Raw genomic sequence first — 15,034 nt, 5'->3', positions numbered from 1 at the left:
AAGACTGTTGAATCACAGATCTGTACTTCTGAAACAAATAATGCAACATATGTTAAGAAAAAAGAAAAAGAAGATAGCAGGAGGGGAAGAATGAAGGGGAGTAAGTCAGAGTGGGAGACGAACCCTGAGAGACAATGGACTCTGAAAAACAAACTGAGGGTTCTAGAGGGGAGGAGGGTGGGGGGATGGGTTAGCCTGGTGATGGCTATTAAAGAGGGCACATTCTGCGTGGAGCACTCGATGTTACGCACAAACAATGAATCATGGAACACTACATCAAGAACTAATGATGTAATGTATGGTGATTAACATAACAATAAAAAATTTAAAAAAAAAAAGAAAAAAAAATCTCCAAATGGAAGAGCCATTTCTTCATTAAAACTGGGAAACTGGGAAGCACTTGATAGGCCGAGACAAGATTCTCTCTTCCTCGCTCTCTTTTTCCTCTCTTTCTGCTCCCTCCTTCCGTTCCTCCCTCCCTCTCTCTCACTGAAAAGGAAGCATTCAATGGAATGACGCAGCTAGCTGCCTCTTTTAAAATTGCCATAATTCAGTTACTTTACATTCTTTCTCCTAAGGTATAATTTAAAAATCAACAGTGCACATCTACTCACATGGAAACTTCTTAAAAATTTGGGAACTGACCAAGAACGCCTTGTATCCTATCATCTGCTATCCAGAAGTACTGGAAAGGTACTTGCTACCAACAACCCTTTCAGCAGGCTCAGCTTTACATGGGAGAAAGGATGCTAACGATATGGAAACCATCTGGAAAACAACATACCTGTCACTCTATGGGGTAGAGTTAAACCCTGAGGCTTCAAACAGGGTTTCTTTCTTTGGCTTACCACCATACCAAATCCTGATGGTTTGGAATTCGATCGATAGTGCCTTTCAATACATCACTTTTTATTTGCAGTTTCTCAGTATTAAAATATATGCATTTTCATCATGATTTGGAAACAAAAGCCTTACTAGCCAAAGTTCCATGAGTATATAAGCTGTGCTAACATGTAGCTGATGTACCATTAGTATGTTGCCTGGGATTCAGCGAACGTTTTCTATATAGGGCAACTTAATATATATTTTAGGCTTTACAGACCATATGGTACTGTTGATGCTACTCAACACTGCATTTGTAGTGTAAAACTCTAACCTCTGGTCTAGAACATTGTCTGGTATCATCTAGTAAGTGTTCAACAAAACTTTGTTGATTAGGATGAAACCAATGCCAGTTAGTATTCCAGTGGGCTTAGAATAGCCTGACATGCATTCATTCCCACCAGGCTCTGTTAGGGCAGGTTAGTAGTAACAAGCTACTATCTAGAGTAGGTAAATGATTGTTTTATTGTCTGTACTCAATACCCATCGGTCCTAACACTATAGCATCTTTAAAAGATGTGGTAGTTTCTGGAGGAGGCAGTACAGAGCAACATACAATCAAAACTTGGCATACCAGTGAAAAGGACTAGAAATGCTGACTGGTTGTCCTCTACCATTGGTCTCCATAGACACCTCTTCCTTTTATGCTCCTCCCCACTTCGTTCTCTGCTGTTCTCATCTTCCTTTGTCATTTCTTCTCCTTATTTTCCCCTAGTACCTTCTTTTCTTCCAACAGCATTGCCTCTTTGTAAAATCCTCCTATAAAAGTGTTTCCTGGGGGTTGATATTCCAGAATCTTGTTCTTCTTGTCTTGTCTCCAGCCCCTTTACAAATACCAGCTGCTGTACCTATCCCCAGTCTGCCTTCCCCTTACAACACTGAAAAAAAACAGCAAATAGTCTCAACCCTCCTTTACACCACCCCAAAGGCCTCTCCTATTCCTCATTCTCTCCTGCCTTTAAAATGTGTATCCCCAGGGCACCGGGGTGTCTCAGTCAGTTAAGTGTCCGCCTTCCGCTCAGGTCCTGATCTCAGGGGCCTGAGACTGAGCCCACATCAGGCTGCCTGCTCAGCAGGAAGCCTGCTTCTCTCTCTCTCTCTGCCCCCCCCCGTGTGCTCCCTCTCATGCTCTCTCTCAAATAAATAAATAAAATCTTAAAAAAAAAAAAAAAAGTATATCCCAGGGACGCCTGTGCGGCAGTCGGTTAAGCATCTGAGTCTTGGTTTGGGCTGAGGTCGGGATCTCAGGGTCCTGAAATGGAGCCCCACATCAGGCTCCACACTCAGACTCTTTGCCCCTTCCCCTGTCTCTCTCTCCAATAAATAAATCTTTAAAAAAAATTACTAATACCTCCCCATGCTTTAAAGTGTGAATTATATTTCTTTAAGATAAATCCCCAGAAGCAGGATTATAAGACCAAAGAACAAGAATATCTTCATTCCATCACAAATTTACACTGTTTACATTCATTATCCTGCTTCCTTAGCTTAGAATAGCACCCTCAAACACTCATACACACTCAGACATATCTTTCTCCTCCCTCCCTCCCTCCCCCTCCCCCTTTCCCCCTATCCCTCTCCCTCTCTCCATTTCTCCTCCTCTCCCTCCCTCCCTTCCTCTCTCTCTCTCTCTTTCTCGCTCTCACTCCAATAAAATCACCTTCTCCTTCATGACCCTGTTCTTATGCCTCTTTTTTCCACAGAGCTTACTGTGGATTCCTAAGCAGAATGAATTATGCCTTAAGCAAATTACTAAGTCTCTCATAGTCTCCGTTAAACTGTAAAATAAGGATAAAATTAATAACTATATTATAGAGTTGTTAAGTTAAATATCAATCACTTGAGATGACGTCTGGAAACTAGAAACTATGTGTTAGATACTAGGTATCTTCATAATTATATCACTCTTTCCAAGTACACTGAATTCCTTGGAAGCAATCAGCACCAGAGCTCATGCCTGTGTCCTTCTCACTCAATCTGCCACACCGTAAGTGAGAGCAACCGTTATGCTCACCACTGTCCAGGTGCTCTTATTTCCTGGCATACTCCTAGGCAGGGGTGTACTGAAGCAGGCCCACACTGGTTCATGAAGGCTGACTGAGCACATCTCTTCCTAACTCTATCCACATCAGTAGCTTGAAAGAGGCCATGAGGCGAGTCATCTACACCATGGAAAATGGTAAATACTATGAATCAGGGCATTTTTTATTTATGTTTTCTTCCTGAAGAGCCAGTTGTTAAATTTTACCAGCATATCTATGCTTCTAGGCTATATTCCACTCCTTTTCTTGCATTCAATTGGTTCTGTATGAACACTGCCCAACAACAGAATGTGACATGTGCCAGCTTCTGGAAACACCACCTAGGAACAAGTATGCCTTTGCCATTTCAATCACTCCCTTTCCAGCTCAACAGCTGCAGAGGATCCATTTGTATTCTAAAAAATACTGGAGCTTACTAGATGAAGGATCCTGGGTCCCTGAATTACTTTGTGGAACAGAGAATCTCTTCAGACCCTCATGGAGTGGTGATGTTACTGAGAAATAAGCTACTGAGATATCAGGGTGGTTATTATACCAATTAATCTACCACAATACTGTAAGTATCCCATAACATTCAGACAAGCAAGTATCCATAGGTCAAATGAGCACTGGTTAGTCCTCAGATGTGACCAGTCTAAGAATCTTTAGCTAATCTTTAGCTAGCTAAAGGTGCTATTTGGCTAGCATGGAAAAATGATAGGGCAATATTATCTAAACATGCATTCTCTGACGTTGTTCAACAAACTGACCATCTCTGATGTCAGCTAGGAGGCTTGAATCAATTAGCAACTATTACTGAAACGGCATGCAATTAATTCTATAATTTCAAGTGGTTCCGTTTAATTACACTAAAATTGCGTCATGAAATGTAGTCATTATGAGGGATTAAAAATATAAAGGAGATAGGAATAAAGTCTCAAGATTTAACCACATCTGAGTAGAATCTGACACTCTAAAAGCAAATCATGGGCTCGAAACTTAGCTCTAAAAAACTGCTCATGTCATATCACTAAATTTACGAATGTCAACAAATAAATAAATACACATGGACAGGTCTATGCTATAAATTTAGCATAAAGTATCTCCTCACTGGAAGAAATCTTCAAAAAAAATTAAAAGGATGAATTAGTACCACCTAAATGGAAAGAAGCTTTCTCTCTTGGAGCCTTTTAGAGTATTGCTTATTCTGTCATGAGTACAATTAGCTCTACCTAGCAGGTCACCCATTGACTTCAAAGAAGTGGAGGGACTCAAGACAAATGAAACTACTATTTCCTGGTCTAGAACACTAGGTGCTCTCACGCTGATTTTCTGTTAGTGGTGTTTTTTTAAACGAGAAGTTAAAAATGCTAATTATGCAAGGGACAGATATCTGAAAAGATTTCATCCTAGTAAGTCATTAGCTTTCATGTTTTAAGATAATCAGTGATAATTATATCACTAATTAAAAAAAAATTGGATAAAGGGAGGGTAAATACCAGTGGTTACATCCACATGTCCTCCTGGTGATGAGAGCGTTTACAGTGAAGCCAGCTAGGCCTACAGGGAAAATAACAAGTTCATTTGAAACACGGCACAAAACAGCTCCAGAAATCAATTCGTAACTCCCTAGTAATTCAAAGACCGAGGCTGCATGTGTGTAGAGGAGGTTGTGATGACTCTACCTTCTGAAGCTGCTGATATTCTCTTCTAAAAGCCATGAGATAGCTCTTCTCTTGGGAAACTTTTGGAAATAGAATGCTATGTTATGAACAGAGAGGACACATGGCTACTATTCCTGAGCATGTGGAAGAAGTATATTCTATATAGTGCATGAAATATCAGTTTGGCCAGCACCATCTAAAGCTAAATTGATCCATATGATTGGAATTTTGCCCAGACCCTTTAACCAAAGAGGGGGGAAAAGGCATCATTTTGAAATTAGCATTATCAATATGGTAATACATTTTGAATGCTAGTTGGGCCTGACATAGGAAGTGATGTAATAAGAGAGTGCTTACTGCTCCTGCCCCTTGAACAGAAAGTATTTTCCTTGAGGAATAGAATACTTGAAAACTGCAGATTGCATTTTAATATTAACCAGATTTCTACATTAAGCATGATTTCCGAGAACAATTTGATTTTTCTTTTTTTCTCTTTACCCCCACTGCGCCCTTCCAGCAAGTGATCAGAACTGTGTTCACCCACGGGCAGCTCCTGGAATGGACCCAGGGCTGCCTGCAATTTAAATGTCAAGCTTTGTGCTGTTGAGCACTGAGAATCTCACTCAGAAACATGTGTCACTCATTGCCGCCCTGTCTATCGGTATTGTGTCTTGATGTGTTCAGATTGCTACAAATTCTCTCGTGGTTTCTCTGATTGTCTCCAAGTGTGAAATTTCAAAGCTTGTTTCTTCTTCACTATGTTTAAGATAAGTAAGTGTAATCACCTTCTAGAACAAGCAAAGAGCAATAGGAAAATTACCAAACCTGTTTTAAATTTTGAAAGGAGCAGAATGGTTTTTTTGTTGTTGTTGTTTTTTCTTAAGCTCCTAGAACTGGTTTCTGCAACTAACTACAGAGTCAAAAAACACTTTTTTTTTTTTTTAAACTGGCTAAACATATCTATCCCCAGTGGACACGTACACAAGAATTCTAAGCTACCAAAAATGGCCTCTCTCAGGGCAGATTTGATAGCAGTGACAACCCCTGATTGGTTAATGGAAGCACTTCAGGATTTATCAGTTTTGATTGCTATCATCTTTGGCAAGCAGTAAAATAGTGAAATAAAGACAATTTAACCACAGTTGTGCAAGGACAGGGAAGGGTGTGGAAGACTACTACAAGTAATGTGCTGTCATTCTGGATTTGTTGAAAGCAGATGGCTGTGAAATGGGGGCCACAAACGAGGATGAATAGGGAGAATACGAATATAGAGATGTAAGGTAATAAGCCAGACGCACGAGTGTTTTGGTGCATGCAAGGACATCCATGAGGATAATTACAGTCTTATAAGATAATGAGGGATAAATGCTTATATAAAGGGGGTTTTATTTATCACTTTACATAGCTAAATAAGGATTTCTACTAAAATGGGTGAAGTAAAAAATTAGGAAAACAAAAGCAACCCTGAAGTCTCTCTGAGGATCTAGGAATAGCACCCTCCACCAAGAAAAACAGGTGGTGTGATGGTCATGGGAACCCATAAAGCAAAACTGTCAGCAGTCACTGGCTTTTGGATGTGTTCTACAACAAAGCTACAACTTAGGGGAGAAGTAATCATTGGTAGTTGGTGGCATCTGTCTGAAAAGGCCACTGTCTTCTCTCAGCAGTAGGATTTCACTTTTCTAGCAAAGAAAAGAGTTTTGTTCAAGATTTCCAGCCTTCATACATTAGAGACTCCTGAGGAAAAAAACAAAAACAAGCACTTTTTTAATTCTTTATTTTGACTCAGCACAAATGCTTCAGAGCTGCATATTCTCTTTTTCTATATTCATCCTAAATTTAGCTCTCCTGAGGAAGAAAGAAATTTAACATTTGTAGAAAACTTATTATGGGCTGTGCACTTTATATGTTAAATTTCATATTTTACATAGATACGGTGAAATAGGTATCATCCCAATTCCAAAAATAAGAAAAGAGGCATAAACAAGTCAAGTATCTCTTCCAAGATCAGAAAGCACAAAATAGGGGTGCCTGGGTGGCTCAGTCGTTAAGCATCTGCCTTCGGCTCAGGTCATGATCTCAGGGTCCTGGGATCAAGTCCCGCATTGGGCTCCCTGCTCAGCGAGGAGCCTGCTTCTCCCTCTCCCTCTGCTGCTCCCCCTGCTTGTGCTTACTCTCTGTCAAATAAATAAAATCTTTAAAAAAAAAAAAAAAGCACAAAATATGTATGAGGTAAGCTACATTAGCACTTTGAATTCCAGGTTGCTTGAAACAAAGATTAGTGCCCTTTACATTATATCTACTACCCAGATTGATCTCAGTTTGACCTGATACCTGGTATTATCAGTATCTAGCACTGGGCATCTATTACACAATCAGCCCCTCTCATTATTCTAACACAATATCCAAAATGACCCTTTGCCTTGATACCTATTCCTTATTCTAACCCACTGCCACTACAATGTCCATGTCTATGGTCAAAGCCCTCACTTAATCCCCTGCTCCATGTCACTGCTTGGACATAACACATCTTTCTAAAATCACCAGCTTTCCCTCTACACTTGTGATGAGTGCCTCTCACGTGACTCTCCCGTGGATTGTTGTATTCCATACACTGCCCCCTACATAAACACCCCCAATTAGAAGACTATTTTAATTCTAGAAGCAACTGGTACCTGTAGATGATATTCTATCAGAACTTCTATCAGAATTTCAGATAGAAATTTAGTGGTTTAAACTTCAACTATCACAACACCTGAGGTAAAAACTGACATAAATAAAAGGAAAAAAGACAAGTACACAATTATAAATATTTCAATGCTCCTATTGTGACACTGGTAGAATATATAGATAGAAATTCAGTTGGTTGACCTATCAGCCAATTTAGTTTATATCTACAGAAAAATACATGCTAAATTCACAAATTCTTTACAAGTGTACATGAACTGTTCACCAAGATAAACCATATATTTGGCTCTGAAGTCTCAATAAATTAACAAGAATTGAAATCAAACAAAATACATTCTCTGACTACAATGGAATTAAATTAGGAAACAAGAAAAAAAAAAGGAAATATTTCCATGATATATCCAAATACTTGGAAATTAGAGAACATATTTCTAAATAATTTGTGAAGAAACAGATTAGGTAAATATTTCTAATTAAATAAATATGAAAACACAACATATTAAAATCTGTAAGATACAGCTGCAGAAGCATAGAATGGAATACACAGTTTTAAGTGCTTGTATTAGAAAGAAGAAAAGTCTAAATTATACAATTTACCTTAAGAACTGAGGAGGAGGGAGGAGGAGAAAGTGAAGAGGAAAGAGAATGAGGAGGAGAAAGGTGTAGAAGGAGGAAGAGAGCAAATTAAAAGCATAAGTAAAAGAAAAGAAACAATGAAGTTGATAGAAGAAAACAAAATAGAAAAGAGAAATAACTTAAAAAAACACAATGAAACCATAACTAGTTATTTTTTTAAAGAATAAAATTGAGAAACCTCTTCCTAGACTAATCACTAAAAATTACCAAAATCAAGAATAAAAGAGGACATCACTATATAGCTTGGAAATTAAAGGATAATAATGGAATATCATGAATAGTTACATTTTTAAAATTTTATTTTATTATGTTATGTTAATCATCATACATTACGTCATTAGTTTTTGATGTAGTGTTCCATGATTCATTGTTTGCATATAACACCCAGTGTGCCATTCAATACGTGCCCCTCTTTAATACCCATCACCAGGCTAACCCGTCCCCATACCCCCTTCCCTCTAGAACCCTCAGTTTGTTTCTCAGAGTCCATAGTCTCTCATGGTTCGTCTCCCCCTCCGATTTCCCCCCTTCATTTTTCCCTTCCTACTATCTTCTTTTTTTTTTTTAACATATAATGTTAAATTTAACATATAATGTTAAAAAACCTCAGAAGTACAGGTCTATGATTCAACAGTCTTACACAATTCACAGCACTCACCATAGCACATAGCCTCCCCAGTGTCTATCACCCAGCCACCCCATCCCTCCCACCCCCCACCACTCCAGCAACCCTCAGTTTGTTTCTTGAGATTAAGAATTCCTCATATCAGTGAGATCATATGATACATGTCTTTCTCTGATTGACTTATTTCACTTAGCATAATACCCTCTAGTTCCATCCATTAACAATTTTGAAAACTCAGATGTAATATACAGCTACTTTGAAAAACAGATTTGCCAAAACTGACAGGAGAAGAAACAGACCATCTAAATTGCCCCCTATCTATTAAGTAAACTAAATTTGCAATTAAATGTCTTCCCCAAAAGAAATTTCCTGACCCATATAACTTTACTGGTGAACTCTATCAAAGGTTTAAGAAATAAAATTAATTCCATGGAAATATTTCAGCAGTAAAATAAACAGCATTTTCAATGCATTATGTAAGGCAGGTATTGGATTGCTAATCATAAATCATAAAATCAATACTCTTCACAAACACAGAAGCAAAAGTTCCAAAGAAAATTTCAACAAGTCGAATTCCATCAGGTGCATCATCATCAAATGGGTTTTAGTCTAACAATGTAAAACTGGTTTAACTTTTAAAAATCATTATGAAATTCATAATGTTAACAGAATAAAAAAGAAAAAAAACATATGGCTATCTCAGTAGATGCACAAAATAAGTTTGACAAAATTAAACACCCATTCATGATAAACATTCTCAGTAAATTAGGAATAAATGAAAATTTCCTCAACTTTATAAACATGTCTACAAAAAATCTGCAGCTAAAATCGAACTTAATAGTGAAAGACTGCAAAATTTCTAGCTAAAATGAAAAACAATGCAAAGGTATCATAACCACTTCTATTCAACATTGTATTGGCATTCCTGGCCAATGCAATAAGACAAGGGGAAAAAAAAGCACACAGATTAGAAAGGAAGAAGTAGCACTATATATTCTTTAATGGTATGATCATTTATATAGAACTTCCAAAGAAAAGCTACAGCAAAACTATGAGAGCTTGATAAGTGAATTTACCAGGATCAGAATGTATAAGGTTAATATAATGGATTTCTACACACTTTCAAAGATCCATTGAATAATAAACTTTAAAAAAAAGGTGGATGTTTTATACAGCTATTTTTCACATATTTCAAATGGTCAAAAAGTGAGATATAGAAAAATTTATTTGAGGAAGAATCAAGAGATCTAGATGAATACAGATTAGGAGAGACACACTATTAAAGAAGTCATTTCAGCCTGTACCACTTGAAAATCCAACAATATATATATTATACTCTTATAGAGAAGTTGAAAATGAACTATAATGACAGGCCCATGTTACTACCAATTAAAAAAGGCAATATCATTTTCAGATTATTGAAACTGAATTCCAGCATGTGAGACATTAGCTGACAATCAGAGAGAGATGTCATATATATTAAGAAGTTCTGGAGAAAAGAATAATAATATGAGCCCTGAATCAGTTATGCTAAGGGATCTAACATCATTTCAGCACCTGTAATTTGTCATTATTATTAAGCCATGAAATGAAAAGGTGAGCCAAATGGTATGTGCTTTCCAGTGGTAAGTTTATGTTGGAATGAGATACTGGGCCACCAGAGCCGCTAAAACATTTTTTTAATGAATTCATAAAGAAAATCCAGACACTTAAAAATAACAAGGCCTACAACAGTGCATTTCAACAGAGTTTGCTAAAGGGAAATCAATATTTTTCCTCAAGACTATTTCCTTTGATTCTCTCTCTTGTAAATACAGACATTGGAAAGTGAAGAGATTATTAGTTTCATCTTAAACATTAATGAGTCAATGGCATATGTTTCAAATTTAAATCTTAGATTTGTGACAGAGCTACATTTCCAACAGACAACTTTACCTCATATGCTCCAAGGAATGTAGCAGCAAGAATTACTTTTCATATGTTCTCTAAGTAAACAGAAGGACAAACATTTACAGAAACTTCATCACCAAACTAAAAAATACCACAGCTCTGAATAAATTACTAAAGTGATATACAATTATTATAACTCCAAAGTTTTATTTTCCATTAAACTTCATGTAATAATGGTTATTCTTCTGAGAAATGCTAGGTAATGCAACAACTACTATTATTACTGTTACTAATACTCCCAATAGTCGATATCTTACTTTTATTAAGTATTTGCTATTTACCACATGCTATCATACAATATATCTAATCTCCATAACAACTTCATGAAGAATGTATTGTTATTCCCCATTTGGGAAGTAAAGTAATCAAAGTATAGAGTTTAAATTGTGCCAAGTTCATTTAGTTAGTAAATGGTATGACGAGTTTCATAAACAAGTTTGTCAGGGTTGAGATTTGCAAGTAAGTAAGTTATACTCTGAAAACTAAGCTTTTAAACACTATTATATTCTGTATCACTGGGAAAAAAACATAAAAATATCTAGAAATACTAAACCTTCTGTAGTTCTTCCCCTACCCCCAAAAGCTTTTTTCACAAAGTAAAAATATAAAGAGGCACTGTGGCAATTTGGAATCAATAAGTAAACCTCTACTCTTTTAGAAATTAGCATCTGCCGTGCAAGAGCCAAATGCTAAGACATATTCCAGTTACACATTTCTACTGGAATATTCACACAGAAAGTAATAGGATCAATCCTATTCAAGTCTATCTGAAAAGGAAAGGTTCATATTTACACACACACACACACACACAAAATACCATTTCTTGCAGTTCCTTTGAGTTGGTGTGCCATAACTTCAAATAACCAACACTTTCTATATTACTGGTTTCCAGGCAAGGAAAAAAAATCCTAAAAAATAGCCTTGGAGAAGTGTAAACCAAATAGCTTATAAATACATTTGGCAGTAGGTAAGGTGACTGCCTTAAGGGAAACAGTACTGGGTGAGTATGTGGAAAGAAAACTGGCTAATGGCTAACTGCCTCAGAGGCTAATTATTCATGTAGAACTACAGAGACAAAGCTGAAAGGATCCCTAAGGATGTCTGAATCTCCTCCGTCCAGCCCAACCGTACCAGGGAGCCTTAATCCAAACAATTCTAGATAAATGGGTCTCTTCTTTGTTTTAAGGAAACCTCCAGGGTCTCAGATTTCAAAATTGCCCTCACACATTCCATATATTTTCCCCAAATTTCATAAATCTCTCTTTTTATTAAGCAAATCCACCTTCCCATATGAGTACTGGGTTTGGAGGAGAAATATTATATAAGCCTTCTCTATTTCCCCAAAGTTCTGACATAACCATAGGAAAATACTTGTGATCTTGCTGTATCTAGAGCTCAAGGGGTTTCTTGCCTACCATCTTTACCTACACATATCAACTCTAAAACAAAAACACTCGCAGACATACACCAACACCTTCCTTGATGAACTCTCACCCTAACATAAATTCGGGACTCACTTCATTCAAAACCAATCCTGTTCTGTTTCCAAAGTGTGGTATTTGGAACACAGAGCACATTTTTCATATTCATGTGTAGCACTTATTAAATATACAGATTCCAAGGTTGCTTTCCAGGCCTATTGAATCAGAATCTGCAAGACAGATACACAGTTGGGTGCGGACATAGTCTACAGTGCTGTGAAAATCCACAAGCCTATTCTTATATAGATGGAGCACTGAGACAACTACACATATGCATAACTGGTTTTTTTACCAAACTGGAAGGTATTGATCAGATAGTCTGAATAGCACTAGAACAACTGCATATAATCCAAGGAAATTAATCTAAGGTCATTTTTTTCTTTCTTGCCCTGAATGTTCAAAGTGTTGTTAGATTTATCTAATTAGCTGAGAGTGATTTAAAAAATTCCAAATCCTAGTCGGATTCTCTAATTCTTTTATGTTCTTACTCTAAATTATCATCTATCTGTGAATCTTCGATTGGTGAAATGGTGCCCTAAGTATAATGGTATTTTCCAGGATATATTTGGCACATTTTTTCCAGAGCATACAATTATTGAATAGTTTGGAGAAAAAGTAAAATAATTTAACTAGAAACTTCCACTTCCAGCCAGGATATACAAAATATATATGTGAAAACAATTTTTAGACACTGCGCAGTATAACCTGGGAGAAAGGAGAAAAAGGTGAACTGTTAACTAAATTTACTGTCTTAATCATTTCCTAATATATGTACCAAGTCATTATGCTGTATACCTTAAACTTATACACTGCTGTATGTTAGGCATATCACATAAAACTGGAAAAAAATAAAATGAGAATAAAGCAAAAATAAGAGGAAATGTATGGCTGCTCAAAAGTACATCCTAGAGAGAGTTTCAAGGCCCAGGGAGATGAAACGTATATCCCTGACTGGAGGAGACAGAGTTGACAATTAGAAGCTAAAACACAGGTAGAGGCCCCTGGGTGGCACAGTCAGCTAAGCATCCAACTCTTGGTTTCAGCTCAGGTCATGATCTCAGGGTCATAAGATCAAGTCCTGCATCAGGCTCCACGCTCAGGGCTGAGTCGCCTTGAGATTCTCTCCCTTTCCCTCTGCCCCTCCCCTCTGTTCTCTCTCTCAAATAAATAAATAAAATCTTTGAAAAAAATAAAAGGAGCTTTAAGGGGCACCTGAGGGACTCAGTCGGTTAAGCATCTGCCTTCAGCTCAGGTCATGATCCCAGGGTTCTGGAGTTGAGCCCTGCATCGGGCTCCCTGCTCCCCAGGAGGCCTGCTCCTCCCTCTGCCTCTGCTGCTCCCCCTGCTTGTGCTCTCTCACTCACTCTCTCTCAAATAAAGAAAAAAATAAAATCTTTAAAAAAAATAAGATAAAATAAGGAGCTTTAAATGATAAAAGAAACACTGAGAACACTAGAAACAGGAAACCCTAAATCTGAGAAAAGGAATACACAAAAATTCTACAGTTTATATCATATATGATGGTAAAAAATGGAATGATTTCCTCCTACGATTAGCAATAAATCACTGATGTCTGAGCTCACCATTTGTGGGTAGTTCTGGGTAGTGCAAAAGGGAAAAAAAAAGAAGTAATAAGCATACAGACTGGAAATATGATGTAAAAAAAGGTGACTTTAGTGAGTTTGCAGAATACAAGGTCAACTGAAAAAAACAAATTATGTTCGTATACTAGTAATGAACAATCAGAAATTGAAATCTGAAAAGAAATACCCTTTACAATACCATCACAAAACTGAAACACTTAGGAGTAAATCTGACAAAATATTTCTAAGACTTGTATACTGAAAACTACAGAACATTAGTGAGAAAAAATATTCAATAAGCTAAAAAATGGAGCCTATACAATGTTCATACATGGGAAAAAATCAGTATTATTAAGAAGACAATTCTTTCCAGTGTGATCTATAGATTAAATTTAACCGCAACCAAACCCCAGCAGGCTTTTTGTGTGTATCAAAATTGACAACTTGATTCTAAAATTCATGTGGAAATGCAGAAGACCTTGAAAATGGCCCCTCAACTGAGAAGAACAAAGTAGGACTAATTACACTTCCTGATTTCAAAACTAGTAATAAAGCTACAGTAATCAAAACCATCTGGTATTGGCATAAAGATTAATATATAACCTCAATGTAACAGAACAGGTAGTCTACAGACAGAGCCACACATAGGTGATCAATCGATTTTCAACAAAGCAACCAGACAAATTCAACAGGGAAAAGATCACCTTTTTAATACATTTTGCCAGAACAATTAGACAGCCATAAACAAAACCAAGAACCTTGATCCTTCCCCTCACACTACATATAAAACCTAAGTCAAAGCAGATTATGAACCTCAACGTAAGAGTTAAAGTTATAAAACTTTTCAAAGAAATATAGAATAAAATCTTAATGACAGTGGGTTTGGTTGAAATTCCTTAAATAGGACACAAAAAGCACAAACTTTACAATAAAAAAAAAGTTAAATTGGATTTAATCAAAATCGAAAATGTTTACACTTTAAAAGATACTATTATAAAAATTAAAGAGCAAGCCACAGACTGATAGAAATTTGCAAAATACATATCTGAACAAAGAACTAGTGTCTACAAGGTATAAGGAACTCTCGTAGCGCACTAATAAAAAGAAAGACAATCCCCCATAAATGTTCAGTTTGAACCGCTTCATTAAAGAAGATATACAGATGGTAAGTGAGCATCTGAAAAATGTGATTTAAATGTAAATTAAAACCAAAATGTGATGCTGCCATATACTGACTAGAATAGTTAAAATTTAAAAAACTAATTACACAAAGTATTGGTTAGAATGTGGAACAAATGGGACTCCCTTACATTGCTATGCAAATGTAAACTTGCACAACCACTTTGGAAAATGGTTTGATATTTTCCTAAAAATATAAATATATACCTACGATATGACCAAGTAATCGACTCCAAGGTATTTATGCAAGAGAAAAGAAAGCATATGTACATTATTTTGTACCTAAATTTGTACATAAATATTCACGATAGCTTTATTTGTAAAA

Source organism: Callorhinus ursinus, unplaced genomic scaffold (assembly GCF_003265705.2).
Source record: "Callorhinus ursinus isolate GAN/ISIS: 27379988/994484 unplaced genomic scaffold, GSC_fseal_2.0 scaffold50, whole genome shotgun sequence".
Taxonomy (NCBI): Eukaryota; Metazoa; Chordata; class Mammalia; order Carnivora; family Otariidae; genus Callorhinus; species Callorhinus ursinus.
This window is presented reverse-complemented; position numbering follows the sequence as displayed.